Genomic DNA, 6,114 nt, shown 5'->3' with positions numbered 1-6,114 from the left:
ATTCCCGAGAACAACGGCAACTGGGTCGCGGATCCGACGGGCAAAGTGGCAGCAGTATCGACAGGAAAGTACCCCATCCAACGTATCATCGAGAACCGACGGGATTGTTTCGTCGTGGTCGAGATGCGAGGCATCGTTTTTTGCTCCGTCTACCTGCCTCCCGTGGGTCCCGATTCGTCTGTAGAGGATTTCCGACGCAAATGGACCGAGATTGCGTCGGTGATACCGCGGAACCGGGACACCGTGATCGGCGGTGATGTCAACGCCTGGTCAGGAGCCTGGGGAATGGAACGCCGAAACAACGATGGAGAACGGGTGCACAGGGGAGCCGTCGTGATGGATGCTGCAGCTTCGCTAGGGCTGGTCCTGTTGAATCAGGGCAACCAACCAACTTGGATTAGCCACAGCGGTCGCAGCTCAATCGTCGATGTATCCTTCTGCAGCCCGTCGCTCGTGGGAGACAACAACTGGCGAGTCTGCGACGAAAATCCGAGCGACCACAACACCATCAAGTTCACGGTCGAGCGGACGACGGCACAGCACAACCTGGGACAGAGCGCACAGCAAGCGACGGAAAGGAGATGGGCGACCCGGTACTTCAACAAAGATCTCTTCGTTGAAATCCTGGGGTCACTAGACATCCACAACCGCACTCTCTTGGCGGACGAGCTGACTCAGGCCATGACAACCGCCTGTGACGCAACGATGCCGAGATTGCCAGCAGCCCGCGGCGGACGCCGATCGGTGTACTGGTGGAACGACGAGATCGCCCAGTTACGCCGGGTGTACATCGGGACGCGGAGACGGCTCAGGAGAGCACGGACGGACGAGCAGCGGGAAGAACGGCGGACGGCCTGTACAGCAGCAAGAGCAGCATTGGAGCGAGCGGTCAAGCTGAGCAAGAAGGAGCATGGCGACGAGCTTACTGAGCAACTGGGGCCCCACGGATTCGGGCCTGGTTACAAGATCAGGAAGCAGCAGTGGCAAGGAGCTCGCGTGCCAATGGAACGGGACCCCGCAAAGCTGCAGCACATCGTCGGCGAACTCTTTCCGGAACAACCGCACATGGAGTGGCCCTCAACGACAGGATGGACACAGGACGACACGGAACGGGACCCCGTAACCGAGGGCGAGCTGCTGAGCATTGCAAAATCGCTCAATCCACAGCGGGCCCCCGGAGACGACAACATCCCGAACGTGGCCCTGATAACGGCGATGACGGCCTTCCCCGGTGTCTTCAGAAGAACGTTCCAGCACTACATCGACTCAGGCCACTTCCCGGACGAATGGAAGAGGCAACGGTTAGTGCTGTTCTCCAAGGCAGGGAAACCACCCGGGGAACCGTCGTCATACCGACCAATCTGCCTGCTGAGCGTCCTCGGGAAAGTATTGGAGCGACTCATACAGCAAAGACTCACGGAGCATCTCGACGCGACGGGGGGTCTCTCTGATGCCCAATACGGTTTCCGGAAAGGACGCTCCACCATGGATGCCATCCAGCGGGTTCTCGCCAACGGAAAGGTTGCGCTCGACAAAAAGCGCAAGGGCGACCGACTGTGCGCAATGGTGACCATCGACGTGAAGAATGCCTTCAACACAGCCAACTGGACAGCGATCGGAGAAGCTCTGCAGCGAAGGAACACGCCACCGTACCTCTTGGCGATGCTGCGGAACTACTTCGAGAATCGCACGCTCCACTACGAGACGGATGAAGGACTGGTGTCGTTACCCGTGTCGGCAGGAGTCCCCCAGGGTTCGGTTCTAGGGCCAACACTGTGGAACGTCATGTACGACGACCTTCTCCGGCTGGAGCTGTCTGGGTTGCGCGCGGACATCATTGGGTTTGCTGACGACGTGACATTCACCCTTCTTGGGAGGGACATTCAGGACATCAGCGACCATGCTACGAGGAACCTGGAAACGATCGAGCGTTGGATGAGTGGAGTGGGATTGCAGCTGGCCCATCAAAAGACCGGCTACATGATCTTCTGCACCCATCATACCCCGCAGATAGGCCAACTACGAGCGGGGGGACACACGATCGTTTCCACGGAGACGCTCAAATACCTCGGGGTTGAGCTCTGCCGCAAACAGCACCACGGACGACATTTGGAGCAGGTTTGCAGCAAGGCATCTCGTATCACGAATGCCTTGACCGCCCTCATGCCGAACAAGTGTGGCCCAAAAAGCAGCAGACGGAGACCCCTGGTGAACGTCGGGAATAGCATTGTCCGATACGCAGCACCGGCGTGGGGACGACAGCTTCTTCAGAGAGACATTCATCGCACCACAATCCAAAGGACGCACCGCACCGGAGTACTCCGAGTAGCCAGCGCCTTCCAAACGGTTTCCTATGACGCCGCTTGCGTGGTTGCAAGCACCATACCACTAGCCCTCCTCATAGAGGAGGATATCCGCTGCCACGACGAAAAGGCGGCGACGGGAGGTTCAGCACCAGACATACGCAAGAGACAACGCGAGGAAACCATGGAGCGCTGGCAGCAGCAGTGGACAGCCGGCGCAGAGCAGCAGAGTTCGCCAGGTTTGAAGACAAGGGGGCTGATTCCGGACATCTCGTCATGGGTCGGCCGCAAGCACGGAGAGATAGATTTCTATCTTACCCAGGTCCTTACAGGGCATGGGTTCCTCCGGAGCTACTTCGTCAACAAAGGCATCCTGGAGGGCTCGCCTAACTGCCCGGTGTGTGAACACGACGTGGAGGATGTCAACCACGTGATGTTCCACTGTCCACGGTTCGCTCGGACACAACAAGAGATGCAGCAGCAAAGCCACACCCGCTTGACGATGGACAATCTCGCAACGGAAATGTGCGCCAGCCGCAGTACATGGGAAGCAGTCCGGACAGCCGCTCGGACTATCTTCAAAACTCTCCAAGTGAGGTGGAATGAAGAAAGTCCCCCAACGGCACGACGACGACGACAACAACGACGGCGGAACACAAATCGAGCGGAGCAGCAATAGCGACCTCCGCTCACCGCAACACAAGGCGACGACAATAGATGCAGCGGCAGCGGCGACGAGTAACCAGAGCAGCAGCAGGAGCTAAGGCCCACCCGGGAGTAGCGGCCACGGACGGGTGGACTAGGAGCAGCAGCGGCAGAAGGAAGGCACGAAGCAGCAGCAGCAGCGAAGACAACAAGGAAGGACGACGCAGCAGTGCGTCAACAGATTGGGTGCAACGCACAAACGACCCTGCATGGAGTACTACGCACATCAGCGCATCGGCAGGGGTCGGATCAGGTCGAGGAGTGGTTTAGTGAGGTCGCGTCGGCTGCTGGGTTCGCCTCACGGGCCCAGCGGAACCGATGAATCCCACATAACCCATCTAGAGAGGAATTGTCGAGCCGCGACGAATCCCTCTAGGTGGGTACCTTTCGAAGGTTCCCTCCCCGTTAAAAAAAAAAAAAAAAAAAAAAAAAAAAAAAGGTAGCCAAATGCCTCGTCATCTAATTAGTGACGCGCATGAATGGATTAACGAGATTCCCTCTGTCCCTATCTACTATCTAGCGAAACCACAGCCAAGGGAACGGGCTTGGAAGCACTAGCGGGGAAAGAAGACCCTGTTGAGCTTGACTCTAGTCTGGCATTGTAAGGCGATATAGGAGGTGCAGCATAGGTGGGAGGGTCCTTCCTCGTGGAGGGCTCGCCTCTGAGATACCACCACTCTTACTGTTGCCTTACTTACATGATCGGGTGGAACAAGCGCGGGCCCCAGGTCCGGGTCGTACGCCCACTCCCTCCGGGGGGTGTCAGCGGCGGCTCGCCTGCGGCTGCCCAATGCGCCGTGTTTCTAGTTCAGCGTTCAGCATGTCGCTGGGAGGTGCCACCGGGGCGTGTGTCGTCGTATCATCGACGCGCGTTGTCACCGGTCGCCGACCGCCGCCGTGGCCCGCAAGGGTACAAGCGTGCGTACGTCGGTGTCCGCGTGTTCTTTCGCCGTTCGATCGTTTATGGCGCTCGCTTTCGCTCCCGGTCCCTGGCGCCGCTCGGCTCGAAGACATCTGAACAAACTATTCGGTCCATGTCATGGACAGTGCCAGGTGCGGAGTTTGACTGGGGCGGTACATCTCCAAAACGATAACGGAGGTGTCCAAAGGTCAGCTCAGTGTGGACAGAAACCACACGCTGAGCATAAGGACAAAAGCTGGCTTGATCCCAACGTTCAGTACACTCTGGGACAGCGAAAGCTTGGCCTTACGATCCTTTTGGTGTTAATGAGTTTTTAGCAAGAGGTGTCAGAAAAGTTACCACAGGGATAACTGGCTTTTTTTTTTTAAACATTTGGTTTTATTGTTACACAAAACCCCAGCCCTTCGTCGCGTGCCCGCGAGGGATTATGCGAGAAAGGGCTCCCATTGCCCATTACAATATGGCAATCGTGCCTTATCGCTTAGTTTTCTTTTGCCTATAGGCAAGCGATTTAGTTCTGCCTCCTAGGCCGGAATGCCTTGTCGCACGTTATTTTTTAGCCTGTTGGCTGCGACGTTCTCTTTCCCTAATGGGCAGTCGTGCCCCCTGTCAATATTCGTCGTTATTCGTCAAACGCCCCGACGCCAAACAGGGCCCAAAGATAGTCTCGGTAGTCCACCGCCTCGCCGCTCTCCACCTTCCGCCGAGCACGGTGTCTACGGACCTTGTCCCGCGTCTGCGCCAGCTGCTGTTCCCGCTGGGCCAACTCCTCCTCCGAATACGGTCGACCGTCCGGGTGAGTTGGGGGTGGCCTCGCCGCCTGTCTTTCCCGCGTTCGAAGTCTACGGGCCTCGTTGCGCCGCTCATTACGCGCTGCTACGGTGGCGTTTGACGCGTCGTCGATCCTTTGTGCGGCGGCAACCATCTCGGCACTGGCACTCGTGGCACGCTCCACGTACCAATCCTGCTGCAGTGCCGTGGTGATGAGCTTTGCCGCCTCACATACGCCGTGCCAGTGCGCTGGACTGCTCAGCATGTACGCCAGAAGGTTGTCGGGCGTCACGGCCGCTGCGTCGTCCTCGCCGAGCAATTCGTGCCGGACGTCCGCGAACCTTGGGCAGTCAAAAAACGCGTGCTCAGCGCTCTCTGGGACTCCCGGGCATCTGGTACAGTCAGCCGATGGTGCCAGGTTCTTGATGCTCAGATATTCATGGAAGAACCCATGGCCGGAGAGGAGCTGTGCGAGATGAAACGTCATCTCTCCGTGCCGCCGGTTCTTCCATGTCGCCAGGTCCGGGATGAGGCGGTGCGTCCATCTGGTGTAGCGGCTCTCAGGCTCCAGCTGGTCCCACTGCCGCTGCCACTCGGCGATCGTGCTGTTCCGCTCCTCGGTGCGCAGTTCGCGTAAGCTCGCTCCCGTCGCCTGATGCCGCTGGTGGCAGCGAGCGTCCTCCTTCACCTGCAGCACGATCGGGATGACGCTGGCGAGCACCGTTGCCACCTCGTACCGCACTGTGACGAAGGTGCGGGCAACTGGCCGTGCGTAGATTCCTTGTACGCGGTTCAGCTGCCTTCGGCACGCCTGCAGCTGGACGGCCTCGTGCCATATCGGCGCCGCGTAGCGAAGGACAGAGTCCACCACCGATGCCAGGAGGCGCCGCTTCGCGCACTTGGGCCCGCCGTGGTTGCGGAGCAGCCTGGAGATGGCCTGAGCCACACGGAGCGCTTTCGACGTAGCATGCTCGACGTGTGGCTTCCACGACAAGTGGTCCTCGAGGATGACCCCGAGGTACTTTATCGTGCGGGTCGGCATCCTCTCCACCCCGTTGACGCGCACCGGGACACGGGTGTTGTCTCTCCGCATTGTCGAGACGATGACCAGCTCGGTCTTGGCCGGAGCAAGCTCCAGGTGGTGTAGCGCCATCCACGAGCTGATCATTGTGATTGCCGTCTCTGCAAGCTGTGCCGCCGCCTGTGGTGTTGTTCCGCTCGCCAGTACGACAATGTCGTCCGCAAACCCGATCACTTCGGCGCCCTCAGGCAGCTCCAGCCGAAGCACGCCGTCGTACATCGCGTTCCACAGGGTCGGGCCCAGGATTGAGCCCTGTGGAACGCCCGCCGTGACCGTACGACGCACTGGCCCCTCGCTGGTCTCGTACACCAGCCTCCTCTCAGAAAAGTAGC

The 6,114-nt window shown here is 59.0% G+C and overlaps 1 pseudogene; it reads left to right on the top strand.

The window, feature by feature from the left end:
* The window catches only part of LOC128717592 (large subunit ribosomal RNA), an 8,216-nt pseudogene extending 3,901 nt beyond the window's left edge, over positions 1-4,315 (top strand).
* The last annotated feature ends 1,799 nt before the right edge of the window (positions 4,316-6,114 follow it).

Source organism: Anopheles marshallii, assembly GCF_943734725.1.
Source record: "Anopheles marshallii chromosome X unlocalized genomic scaffold, idAnoMarsDA_429_01 X_unloc_69, whole genome shotgun sequence".
Taxonomy (NCBI): domain Eukaryota; kingdom Metazoa; phylum Arthropoda; class Insecta; order Diptera; family Culicidae; genus Anopheles; species Anopheles marshallii.
The sequence above is the reverse complement of the archived record's forward strand: the minus strand, read 5'-3'. Positions and strand labels throughout refer to the sequence as shown.